General features: G+C 45.3%; 1 protein-coding gene across 23 annotated transcripts in view; it reads left to right on the top strand.

Annotated features, from left to right (window-relative positions):
- LOC105467141 (cyclin dependent kinase like 3) overlaps window positions 1-14,691 on the top strand; it is a 151,394-nt gene that overhangs the window by 80,634 nt on the left and 56,069 nt on the right. The window contains exon 13 of one of the 23 annotated variants that reach the window (XR_011624673.1): window positions 1,593-8,046. The exons of the other annotated variants lie outside the window; for them this stretch is intronic. The gene's annotated coding sequence lies outside the window, so the exon portion shown is untranslated. The remainder of the gene's footprint in view (window positions 1-1,592; window positions 8,047-14,691) is intronic. 23 annotated transcript variants of the gene reach the window in all.

The raw sequence follows: 14,691 nt of genomic DNA on the forward strand, positions 1-14,691 counted from the left end.
AATGCCCTTTCTTCATCTATTGAGATGGTCTTATGATTTTCCTTCCTTCTTTTTGTTAATATGAATTATATTAATTGACATTTGAATGTTAAACCAACCCTACATTCCTGGGATTAAAATCCATTTGAGGCCGGGCACGGTGGCTCAAGCCTGTAATCCCAGCACTTTGGGAGACCGAGACGGGCGGATCACGAGGTCAGGAGATCGAGACCATCCTGGCTAACCTGGTGAAACCCCATCTCTACTAAAAAATACAAAAATATAGCCGGGCGAGGTGGCAGATGCCTGTAGTCCCAGCTACTCGGGAGGCTGAGGCAGGAGAATGGCGTAAACCCGGGAGGCAGAGCTTGCAGTGAGCTGAGATCCGGCCACTGCACTCCAGCCTGGGCGACAGAGCAAGACTCCGTCTCAAAAAAAAAAACAAAATAATAATAATAATAATAATAATAATAAAATCCATTTGATTCTTTTTATGTATTATTGGATTCAATTGATAAATATTTTATTTCTTTTTTTTTTTTTTTTTTTTTTTTTTGAGACAGATTCTTACTCTGTGGCCCAGGCCAGAGTGCAGCCATGTGATCATAGCTCACTGTGATCTTGAACTCCTGGGCTCAAGCAATCCTCCCACCTCAGTCTCCCAAGCGGTCACTGCAGCCATTTGCCCCATGCCCAGCTAATTTTCATTTTCTTATTTTTGTTGAGATGGAGTCTTGCTTTGTTGTCCAAGCTGGTCTTAAACTCCTGGCCTTAAGCTGTCCTTCTGCTTAAGCCAAAGGGCTGGGATTACAGGCATGAACCACTGTATCTGGCCTATTTTATTTTTAAATTTTTTTTTTGTAGAGACAAGTTCCTACTCTGTTGCCCAGGTTGGAGTGCAGTGGCACAATCATAGCTCACTGCAGCCTTGAACTCTTGGGCTCCAGCAGTCCTCCTAACTCAGCCTCCCAAGTAGCTAGGACTACAGGTTTACACTGCCATATCCAGCTAATATTTAAATTTTATTTTTGTAGAGTTGGGGTCTTGCTTTGTTGCCCAGGCTGGTCTTGAACTCCTGGCCTCAAGTGATCCTTCCACTTCGGCCTTCCAAAGCACTGGAGTGGTTAATATTTTAATGAAGGATTTTGGTTCATTTTTGTCTTGTATTATCCTTGTCTAGTTTTGTTATCTTTGTTAATGTTGCTTCATAAAATGAGTTGGGAAGTATTCTCCCATCCCCCAGGACTCCCCCGTTTCCTGAATTTGTGAAGGATTGGTTTTATTTCCTCCTTAAGTGTTTGTTAGAAATTGGCAGTGAGGCCAACAGGGCCTGGAGTTTTCATTGTGAAAGGATCTTAATATACAAACTTAATTTTCTTACATTTATTTAATAGAGATACTCAGATTTTCTTTTCCTCCTTGTATCAGTTTGTTTGCCTCTTTCAAGGAATTCATTCATCCCAACTAAGTTGCTGATTGTATTGGCATAAAATTGTTTAATATTTTCCTTTGTTATCATTTTTAAGTTGGTGGGATCTATGGTGATGTTCCCTTTATTGATATTCCTGTTATTGATAATTTGTGTTTTCTCTCTTCCTTTTTTTATTGGTAAGTCTGGATAGAGGTGTTATGCCCAGACTGTTTGTTCCCCAAAGAAGACCACCAGAGTCCAGAGTCAAAGCCAAGCGGCAAGGATCTTTACTGCAAGTTCGAACTTGGTCCCTCCATTCCACAGCATACAAGAGGGCCTCGAACAATGCGAGTGCTTGCTTTTTATAGCCCGATGTAAACAGGATATGTAAAGTTACAGGGGAACAAGGTAATTCTCTTGGTTACAGCACATTTAGCATTTTTTATTGGTTCCCGCTGTGTCCTTATCGGGGATTTCCTAGGTGGTGTTTTTCTGAAGTTTGAGAGAAATATGGAGGAATGTATTTGTGCTGGGCTCAGGAAGTTGGGAGATATATGGGGGATGTGCCTCATTCCTTTCATTCCCCCCTTCTTTTCAGGTAACTCTAGAGCCAATCTTGGGTCTTATAAGTCTGACTCTGTTTCAGCATTTACAGGTTGGTATTGGGTTCTGAGGACCATGAGCTGAACGGTGTTAAACCTTTCTCTGACAAACTGCAAAATTCTGTTAACAACACAAGGTCCTACGGTTAGCAGAAATAGTAGACTTAGCAGGGGTCCAAGGAAGGGGGCTAACAGAGAAAACATAGAGGAATTCCACCGTTGGTCTGCAGCTGAAGCAAACTGCCATGTTTTTACTTCAGTGCTTAACTTGCGTAACTGTTGGACCCGGTCTTCTACAAGCCCTGATTCATTTATGTAGAAACAACAGTCCTCTTTCAGAAACATACATGTACCACCTTTTTCAGCAGTGAGTAGGTCTAGGGCCCTCCGGTTCTGCAAGGTTACCTGGGCTAGGGACGTGAGCTGCCGCTGAAGGGAGGCAAAGGACTCAGCTGATTCCTTCATAGCAACGGCAAATTGTTGGTACAACTTGTTGCTTTCTATGAGGGTGTGACCTAGGGTTCCCCCCCGCCATCCCGGCCGCAATGAGGGATGCGGTGAGGGAGATTCCTGCAATGAGGGGGAGAAATATGGCTCGTGCAGGTCTCGGTCTAGGGACTGGGTGAATAGCAGTACTAGTCCAGTTACCGGTGTACCCTAGGAACTCGCCAGCAGTTAGTAGAGTCAGCCGGGGAACTAATGGGACAGGAAGACACAGTAGGTTGGTAACAGAGGGACTAGATAGGTCCTTAGATAATGTCCCATTACACCAGAAGAATATGCCCGGCGGAGCCCTTAGGGTGATATTAGGGGGCACTGCAGTGATGCTGCAGAGGCTGGAATCGGTTCCTGAGAAACAGTAGGGAAACTTCTCCTGACTAGGGTTTAGGTGCTGGTTTGGTGTTTTCCCCAGTGGCCACTAGGGCGGCTAACGTTAGGGCTAGACTACCTAACTGCATGTTTGCAGTGAGCTATATTGCCGGCGCAGGGTGAGTTTTAAGGGGTTGTTCTTAGCTCTGTCCACAGTCCACGTGGCCGGTGCTTCAGCCGCTGCGGTGATTGGTCCTAGAAGGTCGGAGGTTGGGTCCACTGGCTTGATGTGGGTGTAGTGGATCCACGACGTGATGCCTTTTACCTTCAGGGCGGTGGGTGTGGTCAGGAGTACCTGGAGTGGTCCCTTTCAGGGTCTCTTGTCGGTGTCGCTTAACCAGGACCTAGTCTCCCGGCTGGTACGGATGGGGTGTTGGTGGGGGACCGGTCTCATATAGTTCCTTCAGCTTGGGCCAGATTTCTTGATGAATTTTCTGCAAGGCTTGTAGGGAAAATAAGAGTTCAGAGACATTTTCTGTTTCAGATTTGAGCAGATCATCTTTTAGACTGGGAACCAGGGGTGGGGGTCTGCCATACATGATTTCATAAGGGGTAAGGCCCAGTCTGTAAGGGGTATTACGGGCCCGGAACAGAGCGTAGGGGAGAAGGACCACCCAATTAGCGCCAGTCTCCATAGTCAATTTAGTTAAGGTCTCTTTTAAGGTCCGATTCATCCTCTCTACCTGTCCTGAACTCTGGGGCCTGTAAGCGCAATGTAGTTTCCAATTTGCCCCAAGGATGGAAGCCACATCCTGACTTACCTTAGCGACGAAGGCCGGCCCATTATCTGACCCTATCTGGATGGGGAAGCCATACCTGGGGAGGATATCTTCCAGAATTTTCTTTGCTACAACCTGAGCAGTTTCTCTTTTGGTTGGAAATGCTTCAGTCCACCCTGAAAAAGTATCTACAAAGACAAGTAAGTACCGATACCCGTACTTTCCTGGCTTTATTTCAGTAAAATCTACTTCCCAGTAGATACCGGGCCTGGTTCCCCTGAGCCTTGTTCCCGCTGCAGTCTGGGATTGGGGGTAGGCGTTGTTAAGCTGGCAGACTTTGCAACTTGCCACGATGCTGCTGGCCATCTCGGCTGTATGTCTGAATTTGAGCTTAGAGTGTCTGATCAGGTCTATCATCCGCCGAGCACCCAGGTGGGTGGTTCGGTGGATGTGTTCTAACAAACTTGTTGTCCTAATTTTTCTGGTAGGATGGTTTGGTCATTAGTATCAGTCCACCACCTATTCTGGATCTGTTTCAGGGGAAGCTTGTCAATCCACTGGAGATCTTGTTCTGAATAATCAGGGAAATGTGGCAAGTCCCGGGGGCCCGGGTCAGGGAGCTGGAGTGCAAGGAGTTGGCTGGGAGCCTTTGCCACATTTCTTACAGCTTGGTCTGCCAGAAAGTTGCCTTGAGCAGTTGGAGTGGTTGATTTCTGATGCCCTGGGCAATGCACAATGGCTAACTTTTCTGGCTTGCATAGCGCTGTTAACAGGGCTAGGATCTCCTGCTTGTTTTTTTATCTCTTTTCCTTCAGCCGTTAGTAACCCTTGCTCCCTGTAGATGGCCCCGTGTATGTGCGCCGTAGCAAAAGCATATCGGCTCTCTGTATATACTGTAGGCTTCTTCCCTGCCCCTAAGGTAAGAACTTGGGTGAGTGCTATCAGTTCGGCCTTCTGGGCCGATGTCCCCAGGGGCAGGGGTCCTGCCCAGATTACCTCAGTCTCTGAAGTCACTGCTGCTCCAGCGTACCTCTGGCCTTGATGCATGAAGCTGCTCCCATCAGTGAACCAGACGAGGTTAGCGTCAGGGAGTGGGCGGTCCTGCAGGTCCTCTCCAACTCCGTGCACCTGAGCTAGTATCTTGGTGCAATCATGGAGCGGCGTGTCCAGGTCCGGGTTGGGCAGCAGCGAGGCAGGGTTTAAGGTCGTTGGGGGCAGGAAGGTTATCCTGATAGGATTTAGTAGTAGTCCTTGGTAGTGGGTGAGCCGGGCGTTACTTATCCATTGATTAGGTGGCTGTTTGAGTACACCTTCGATGGCATGTGGGGTAACGACCCTCAATTCTTGACCCATGACAAGTTTATCAGCATCTTGCACCATCAGAGCCGTGGCCGCAATCATTCGGAGACAAGGGGGCCACCCGGCAGCCACTGGGTCTAACTTCTTTGACAGGTAGGCAACTGGCCTCTGCCAGGGGACTAAATTCTGAGTTATTACCGCCTTGGCGACACCTTTACTCTCGTCCATGTATAAGTGGAAGGGCTTGGTGACATCAGGTAGTCCCAGTGCAGGCGCAGAGAGTAGGGCGGTTTTGATCTGTTGGAAAGCCGACTCGGCTTCGTCTGTCCAATTAAATGGCTGCTGCCCCCGTGTTGCCTGATACAAGGGTTTAGCCAGTTCTGCGAACCCAGGTATCCATAGTCTATAAAATCCCGCCGACCCCAGGAACTCCCTCACTTGTCGGGTGGATTGTGGCCTGGGAATCTGCAGAACAGTCTGCTTCCGGGCGTCTGTTAACCAGCGTTGCCCTCTTTTTAGCAGGTACCCCAGATATGTTACTTCTGGCTTACAGATTTGAGCTTTCTTTGCCGAGGCTCGGTAGCCTAGATTTCCCAGAGCTTGTAAGAGACTCTTGGTCCCTTGAATACAAGCTTCTTGGGTCTCAGCAGCAATCAGGAGGTCATCAACATTTTGTAGTAAAGTTACCTCAGGGTGTTTACGTCGGTACTCACCCAGGTCTTCATGGAGGGCCTCATCGAACAGGGTAAGAGAGTTTTTGAATCCCTGCGGCAACCTGGTCCATGTCAGTTGGCCACTTATGCCCCTTCCAGGGTCATTCCACTCGAAGGCGAACAGCTTTTGGCTCTGAGGGGCTAAAGGCAAACTGAAGAAAGCATCTTTCAAATCTAAAACAGTGTACCATTGATGTTTAGGGTTTGGGGTACTCAGGAGGGTATACGGGTTTGGCACAGTTGGGTGTATGTCCACAATCCTCTAAGTCTTCTAATTTCTGGAGTTTCCTTTTAATGTCTGGGGCTGCCTGATTTCCGAAAGACATTACAACAGCTGCCTGACTTCCTGGAGCCTCTGGGTCTATGGGAGTGTACTGTCTAAAAGCTTCCATTAACCTTTCTAAGTAGGTAGCTGAGCTCTCTGTCTTTCCCTGCAGAACAGAGTATACTTTAGCCAAATTAGTGGGCTTGCGAGCAGCTGCCCAGAGACCCGCCATTAGAGTCTGGCGATAAAGGCGTAGCCGTCCCCTACCTTCTGCCGTGTTGTAGTCCCACGCCGGCCTGGTCAGAGGAAAAGTCGCATTTATGAGGTCGGGGTTGGCAGTTGGTTGACCGTCGTCCCCCGGGACCAGCTTTCTAGCTTCTACCTGTATTCTTTCTCACTCTTCCGTTGTGAACAAGATTCGGAGGAGCTGCTGACAATCATCCCAAATGGGCTGGTGGGTGAACATGACACTATCCAGTAAAGCCATTAAATCTTTGGGGCTGTCTGAAAACTGAGCACTCTGGGTCTTCCAGTTATACAGATCACTGGTAGAGAATGGCCAGTACTGGAGCCTAGGGATTCCCGTGTCATCTGGGGGTCCTATTTCCCGAAGGGGTAGAGCCACTGTGGAGTCAGGCGGCTGGGGGGGGCTAGCCCGCGAAGTGCGCCCTCGCATCCGCCCCGCCGGCCCTTCAAAGTTACTTTCACTCTCAGCAGGTCCCTGTGTGCCGGCCGCCTCCCATCCGCCTGCTCTTCCCCCCGGCTCAGCCCAGGGGCCTGGGGCCTGGGGCCCAGAGGGGTACGGAGGGGGTTCTGTGAACAGTGGGTCCCCGCTATCAGGTAGAACAGGATGGGGGGGGCAGTTGGTTGCTTGGATTTTAGTGGTCGAGCAACCAGTGCCTTACAGGGTTCAGGGGCTTATTGGAAAGGGGACAGCTAAGGAGGCGGGTTCTCAACAAGGTCCTGCCATATGAGGATATATGGGATTTGATCTAAGTGGCCCGCAGGCCCAGGTAGGAAAATCTTGGACTTTACTCTAGTGATGACAGCAAGTTGGAATGTCCCTTCAGGTGGCCACCCCACATCAAAAGCAGGCCATTCGGAGCGGCATAGGGTAATGAGCTTTCCCCTCCTGATTCCCAAACTAAGATCATGGCCCCTTGCTCTAACTTCTTTGAAATTACTTGTAAGGAGAGATAGAGGAGTGCTCTGGGTATTACCCATCCTGTAATAATTTGTAGTCTCTTCCTGTAAAGGAATGTGGGTTAGAATCCCTGTAAAGGAAATCTGATCTGACTTACTAATGATATCTAGTCACAGGCGCACTTTGGCAGCCCTAGTCAGAGTTGGCTGCCTGGATCACGATCGCGCTCGGGCAGCCCAGATCAGTGATAGCTGCTGCCCGCCAAACCGGGGCAGTTCAGATTGCAAGCGCGCACCGGAAGCCCGGGTCAGAGTTAGCTGCCTGGATCGCGATTGCGCTCGGGCAGCCCAGATCAGAGATAGCTGCCGCCTGCCAAACCGGGGCAGTTCAGATTGCAAGCGCGCACCAGAAGCCCGGGTCAGAGTTAGCCGCCTGGATCGCAATCGCGCTCAGGCAGCTCGGATCGCAAGCGCGCACCGGAAGCCCGGGTCAGAGTTAGCCACTCGGATCGCGATCGCGCTCCGGCAGCTCGGATAGCAAGCGCGCACTGGAAGCCCGGGTCAGAGTTAGCCGCTGGGATCGCGATTGCGCTCCGGCAGCTCAGATCGCAATCTAGATCAGACGAGAGCCAGGGGACGTCTCCCACGGGTCTCCGCTGGTTGTCCTATAGCACGTCCGCCAGGACTGCCACCAGCTCCAGTTTCAGACCTCGCGAGTCACAGATTCAGATTCAGAACAGACACAGACAGACAAACGGAGACGAGCCGGCTCACCTATCAGTAGATCGATCTTAGTAGATCCGTTGACCAGGGGTCTGGTGGGCTTGGGGAATCCCGGACAAGCCCCTAGATGTTATGCCCAGACCGTTTGTTCCCCAAAGAAGACCACCAGAGTCCAGAGTCAAAGCCAAGTGGCAAGGATCTTTACTGCAAGTTCGAACTTGGTCCCTCCATTCCACAGCATACAAGAGGGCCTCGAACAATGCGAGTGCTTGCTTTTTATAGCCTGATGTAAACAGGATATGTAAAGTTACAGGGGAACAAGGTAATTCTCTCGGTTACAGCACATTTAGCATTTTTTATTGGTTCCCGCTGTGTCCTTATCGGGGATTTCCTAGGTGGTGTTTTTCTGAAGTTTGAGAGAAATATGGAGGAATGTGTTTGTGCTGGGCTCAGGAAGTTGGGAGATACATGGGGGATGTGCCTCATTCCTTTCAGAGGTTTATCAGCTTTGCTAATCTTTTCAAAGAACTACTTTTTATTATTTCTATTGTTTGTTTTCTATTTTATTGAGTTATGTTTTTATATTTATTGTTTCTTCTTTCTATTCATTTTGGGTTTAACTTGCTCTTCTTTTTCTAGCTTCTGAAGGTGGAGACTGAGGTCATTGATTTGAGACCTTTCTTTTCTAATGTGAGCATTTAAAATTTTAAATTTCCTTTTATAGCTGCTTCCCACAAATTTAAATGTTATTATCCTATCATCAGTGAAAATATTTCCCAACTTCCTTTTTTGTTTTCTCTTTGGTCCATTTATTTAGAAATCTGTTTTTAATTACCATCTATTTGGAGGTGTTCCAAATATCTTTCTGTTACTGATTTTAATTCAGTTTCAATGTGGTCAGAGAATATACTCTATATTATTTTAATCCTTGTAAATCCATTGATTCTTGTTTAATATCCTAGCACATGGTCTATCTTAGTGAATATTTGTACTTGAGAAGAATGTGTATTCTGCTGAAAATGGGTGTAGCGTTCCATAAATGTCAATTAGGTCAAGTTGGTTGATGGTGCATTTAAGTCTCATATCTTTACTGATTTTCAGTTTACTTTTTGAATTAATTACTGAGGGAAGGCTGTTGAAATCCTCAATTATAATCGTGGATTTGTCTGTTGCTCTTTTCATCAGTTGCTTTATGTATTTTGAAGCTCTATTATTAACTGCATATATATTTAGAGCTATAATATTTCTGATAAAATTGACCATTACCTGTTATCACATGCCTGAAAACAGTTGTTTTATATATTTTGTACAGTTTTATTATTACTAAAGGTAAAGCCGGTACCTGTTACTCCAACATGGCTATAACTAGAAGTTCAGTTAAAGAGTTCTTAATAAGGCTGGGCTCAGTGGCTCATGCCTGTAATCCCAGCACTTTGGGAGGCTGAGGGGGGGTGGATCACCTGAGGTCAGGGGTTCAAGACCAGCCTGGCCAACATGGTGAAACCCCATCTCTACTAAAAACACAAAAAAATTAGCCGGGTGTGGTGGTGGGTGCCTATAATCCCAGCTATTCGGGAGGCTGAGACAGGAGAATCGCTTGAACCCAGGAGGCAGAGGTTGCAGTGAGCCAAGGTCACACCATTGTACTCCAGCCTGGGCCACAAGAGCAAAACTCCATCTCAAAAAAAAAAAAAAAAAAAAAAAAAAAATGGAGTTCTTAAAGAAGATCTTGTCACTATTGTGAATAATGGAGATCTATTGACTAACACAATGACATTTATCTTAAAAATTTTAAAGTACTTTTAGAGTAATTGCCAAAGGTTATAGCTCTTTTTATGTAAATTGACCTTGATTGTATTGTCTGATGTTTTAGTTGAAGACCATACCTAAGGGTGTGGATATGGAGACAGAAAGTTGTCCCCTTATTCTATAAGTAGGAGCCTGCTCATACATTTTTTGTACTTATTTTGATTATTGTAATGATCAATTATTACATAATTGCTGATGACATTTGAACTTTTTGCCAGTAATATAATAAAACGTCAGCAATGAATGTACTTGGTAGGGTGGATATTTTATTGGCTAATAATACCTGTCAAAAGGTGTTGGTCTGGCAGGTGTGTTTATGTCTCATTTCTGGTCTGTTTTCATTTTCCACATATGATTCTATCTTGTAAATCTTTTTTTACAAAGCACTTTTTAAAAGCAAATGGTTGAAGTAATGAGTTGCTTACATAAAAATAAAAAGGCCAGGTACAGTGGTGTGCACCTGTAGTCCCAGCTACTTGGGAGGCTGAGGTGGGAAGAACACTTGTGCCCAGGAATTTGAGGTTGGCCGGGGCAATGTAGCAAGACCCTATCACTTAAAAAAGGAGCAAGAGAAGGAGGAGAATGAAGGAAGGGAGGAAGGGAGGGAGGGAAGAAGAATAGCAACAACAAATGAAAAATGTGAGGTGAGAGGATTGTTTGAACCCAGGAGTTCGAGGCCCTACTAGGCAGCATAGTGAGACCCTGTATCTTGAAAGAAGAAGAAGAGAAGAAGAAGAAGAAAATAAAGGAAGGAAAGGAAGGAAGGAAGGAAGGAAGGAAGGAAGGAAGGAAGGAAGGAAGGAAGGAGAAAGAAAGAAAAAAAAGAAAAAGGAAATGATCCATTTGGCTAGAACATGATGACATTAAGATAGGTCTCAGAGTATTTGAAAAAAGATATAGTCTTGATTTCTGTGTTTATTATTTATATTCCAAGCTTGTAGACTTTTCATCTATTCTCCCTAAGACTGATTTCCAGAGTCTGAGTAAAAATAGTTTAAAGTGTAGTTTCAGTGTCTACTAAGGCCACAAGTATGGTAGACTGTTGCAGAGTCAACATTTTCCTCAAATTCAAAGTTAAGAAAGTAGAGCTTTTATTTTTATTTTTATTTTTTTTTGAGACAGAGTCTCGCTCTGTCACCAGGTTCACGTGCAGTGACAAGATCTTGGCTCACCACAACCCCCGCTTCCCGAGTTCAAGTGATTCTCCTGCCTCAGCCTTCCGAGTAGCTAGGATTATAGGCATGCACCACAATGCTTGGCTAATTTTTAATATTTTTTAGTAGAGACAGGGTTTTGCTATGTTGGTTAGGTTGGTCTCAAACTCCTGACCTCAGGTGATCTGCCCGCCTCGGCCTCCCAAAGTGCTGGGATTACAGGCATGAGCCACCACGCCTGGTCAAGAAAGTCATGGCTTTTAAAACACATGCTTGTATATACATAGGAACAACTATACTAGGACATAGGAATGCCAAGAAGAAGAAAAGTTGGCTACATTCAGAAAGTGTAAATTAAAGGGCTCTAAATGGAAATTGGACCAGGATACTAAAACAATTAGCAGTATTGCATAGGGAAGCAATTGAGAAATCTTAGGTGATATGGGAGCCATAAATTATAAGATGATAAAAGACAGCAAGAAAGCCTTCTTTGATTTTTAATAAAGGCAAAAGTATAGAAAGAAATCAAATATCCTGCTATCTCACTAACCTCCTAACTGCCCACCTGCTCCTTCTGCAGGGTTAGGGAAAGTTGATGACTGATGGCTGTCTAGAGGCAGATGATTATGATGATTTTTCTTCTTTTCTGAAAAAGTAATCCTGAGGTTAGATAACCAGAAGAATGCACTTACGATAGGTGGATTAAAAACCAAACTAAAGAGAGAGGAAAACATAGTTAAAGAGCTCTTCAAGCTGTGTTCTATTCAAACTGGTCCAATATATTGTCATTTACTGTAGGATTGCTAAGAAATCATTAGGTGTTATTGATTAGTTTTGAATTATTATTTGAAAATCTCTCAGAAGGCAGACAAACCTAGCAACCTTCATAAAAATGTCACGCAAAAAAATAACAAATTTGTTTATCTTAATTTTGAAACCTGGAAACCTAGAAAGAATGCCAGTAGTTGATTTATAGTCATCCAGAGAAACAGTATATAATAATCACTATGATTTTGTCATTTTATCTGGTTAGTCTTTTTTTTTTTTTTTTTTTTTTTTGAGACGAAGTCTTGCTCTGTCACCTAGGCTAGAGTGCAATGGCATGATCTCGGCTCACTGCAACCTCTGCCTCCCAGGTTCATGTGATTCTCCAGTCTCCCAAGTAGCTGGGATTACAGGTGTATGCCACCATGCCCGGCTAATTTTTGTATTTTTAGTAGAGGCGGAGTTTCACCATGTTGGCCAGGATGGTCTCAAACTCCTGACCTCAGGTGATCCGCTTGCCTCAACCTCCCAAAGTGCTGGGATTACAGGTGTATGCCACCATGCCCGGCTAATTTTTGTATTTTTAGTAGAGGCGGAGTTTCACCATGTTGGCCAGGATGGTCTCAAACTCCTGACCTCAGGTGATCTGCTTGCCTCAGCCTCCCAAAGTGCTGGGATTACAGGTGTGAGCCACCGTGCCCGGCCTGGTTAGTTTCTCTTAATAATAGTTTGATGAACCTGTAAATAATGGGAAAGCAAGAGATAATGTTTTTGTAGTTCACACATTTGGGTTCACTTCTTAAACCTCTTCTCTTTTTTGTCTACATTCCCTGGGTGATTTTATCCAGACTCATAACCTTGAATACCATTTATATGCTGATGATTCTCAAATCTCTTTTTCCAGCCTGGACTTCACCCGCAAACTCCAAACTCAGATTTCCAATTGCCCATTCAACAGCTATATTAAAATATATACTAGGTATCTCAAGCTTAACATGTCCAAAATTAAAGTCCTGATCTCTTCCCCACTCCCCATATGCTTCCTTGAGTGTTTTCTGCATGTTAGTTAAGGGCAACTCCATTCTTCCAATTGCTCAGGAGAAAAATCTTGGAGTAATGCTCAACTCCTCTCTTTTTCTTATACCCTACATTATCCTTTCAGCTCTGTTTTCAAAATATTTCCAGGATCTGCCACCTTATACCCCTTCACTGCTATTCACAACATCTCTCGTCTGGATTTTGTATAAGTCTCCTAACTGATCTCCTGCCTTCACCTCTGTTCAGCCTTCAGTTTCTTGTTCTTCAGTTTCTTCAGTTTCAATGCACTGCCTAGGTGTTCTTAATAAAACTTAAATCAGGTTGTGTGTGGTGGCTCACACGTATAATCCCAACGCTTTGAGAGCCTGAGATGAGAGGATCCCTTGAGGCCAGGAGTTTGAGATCAGCCTGGGCAATATAGCAAGACCCCATTTCTACAAAAAATTTTTTTAAAAATCTTAAATCAGATGATGTCATTGCTCTGCCCCAAACCCTCATGGCTTCCCACTTTACTCAGAGTAAAAGCCACAGACATCACAATAACTTACACAGCCCTACACAATATGCCTCTCCCCTTCTTTGACACCGTTTGTCATTTTCCTCCCTATCACCTCCTTCCAGTTCAAGACAAACTCTTTTCTTTATTTTTTTTTTTTGAGATAGAGTCTCATTCTGTCACCAGGCTGTAGTACAGTGGCACAATCTCGGCTCACTGCAACTTCCCGACTCCCTGGTTCAAGCGATTCTCCTACCTCAGCCTCCTGAGTAGCTGGAATTACAGTCACGTGCTGCCAGAGACAGGGTTTCACCATGTTGGCCAGGCTGGTCTCAATCTCTTGACCTCATGATCCACCCACCTCAGCCTCCCAAAGTGCTGGGATTATAGGCGTGAGCCACCGCGCCTGGCCAAGACAAACTCTTTAATGTTCTTTATTCATGTACAAAGCCTCCCCTACCACCTTGCTTAAAATCATAACTCTCCCCATTTCTCTTCCCTTTTTGTTTTTTGTTGTTGTTGTTGTTGTTGTTTCAGATAGCATTTCTCTATCTGTGTTACTTTTGAATCTTTCTTATCAATTGTGTCCCTCCACTAAAATGACTCCCGAAGGTAAGGTTTTTTGTTTTTGTTTCTGGTTTTTTTTTTTTTTTTTTTTTAAGACGGAGTCTTGCTCTGTCGCCAGGCTGGAGTACAGTGGCGCAATCTCGGCTCACTGCAATCTCCACCTCCTGGGTTCAAGCGATTCTCCTGCCTCAGCCTCCCGAGTAGCTGGGATTACAGGCGCGCGCCACTACGCCCAGATAATTTTTGTATTTTTAGTGGAGACGGGGTTTCACCATGTCGGCTAGGAGGGTCTTGATCTCTTGACCTTGTGATTCACCCACCTCAGCCTCCCAAAGTGCGGGATTACAGCCGTGAGCCACCGTGCTTGGCCAAGGCAAGGTTTTAACATCTTGTTCACTGCTGTATTCTCCATGCTTAGAACAATGCATAACATATATTGGCACACAATAACATTCGCTTTGTGACAAATGAATGGATTTATTTATTTATTTATTTAATTTCTTTTTTGAGATGGAGTTTTGCTTTGTCGCCCAGGCTGGAGTGCAGTGGCATGATCTGGGCTTACTGTAAGCTCCACCTCCCAGGTTCACGCCTTTCTCCTGCCTCAACCTCCTGAGTAGCTGGGACTACAGGCACCTGCCATCACGCCCAGCTAATTTTTTTTGTTTTTTTTTTTAGTAGAGACGGGGTTTCACCATGTTAGCCAGGATGGTCTCGATCTCCTAACCTCATGATCTGCCCACCTCGGCCTCCCAGAGTGCTGGGATTACAGGGAATGAATGGATTTATTAAGCACTCCACATAGTAAGTCACTTGAGAAAAAAAAAAGAAGAAGAAGAATGAAATATAAGATAATTTTACCAGTGGGGTAGAATATGCCCTCTGTATCATGTTAGTATTAATTTCACTTTCAGTACTTTGTACTGATTGTTTCCAGTAGCTGTTACATGTTCTGTATGCCCCTCTTGCTCTAGAGAGTAAGGATGATTCTGAAATTCTCTCTGAAGTCAGATTATCATAGTCTCCTCCAGAGGGAGCCCACAGTCCAGCATTTTAAAGAGCTGGAGTCAGCCTCTGTCCCTAACAGAGGACAAGCCATTTGGTCTCCTGTTGGACTGAACTAATGTATGAAGATGGG

This window comes from Macaca nemestrina, chromosome 6 (assembly GCF_043159975.1).
Source record: "Macaca nemestrina isolate mMacNem1 chromosome 6, mMacNem.hap1, whole genome shotgun sequence".
NCBI lineage: Eukaryota > Metazoa > Chordata > Mammalia > Primates > Cercopithecidae > Macaca > Macaca nemestrina.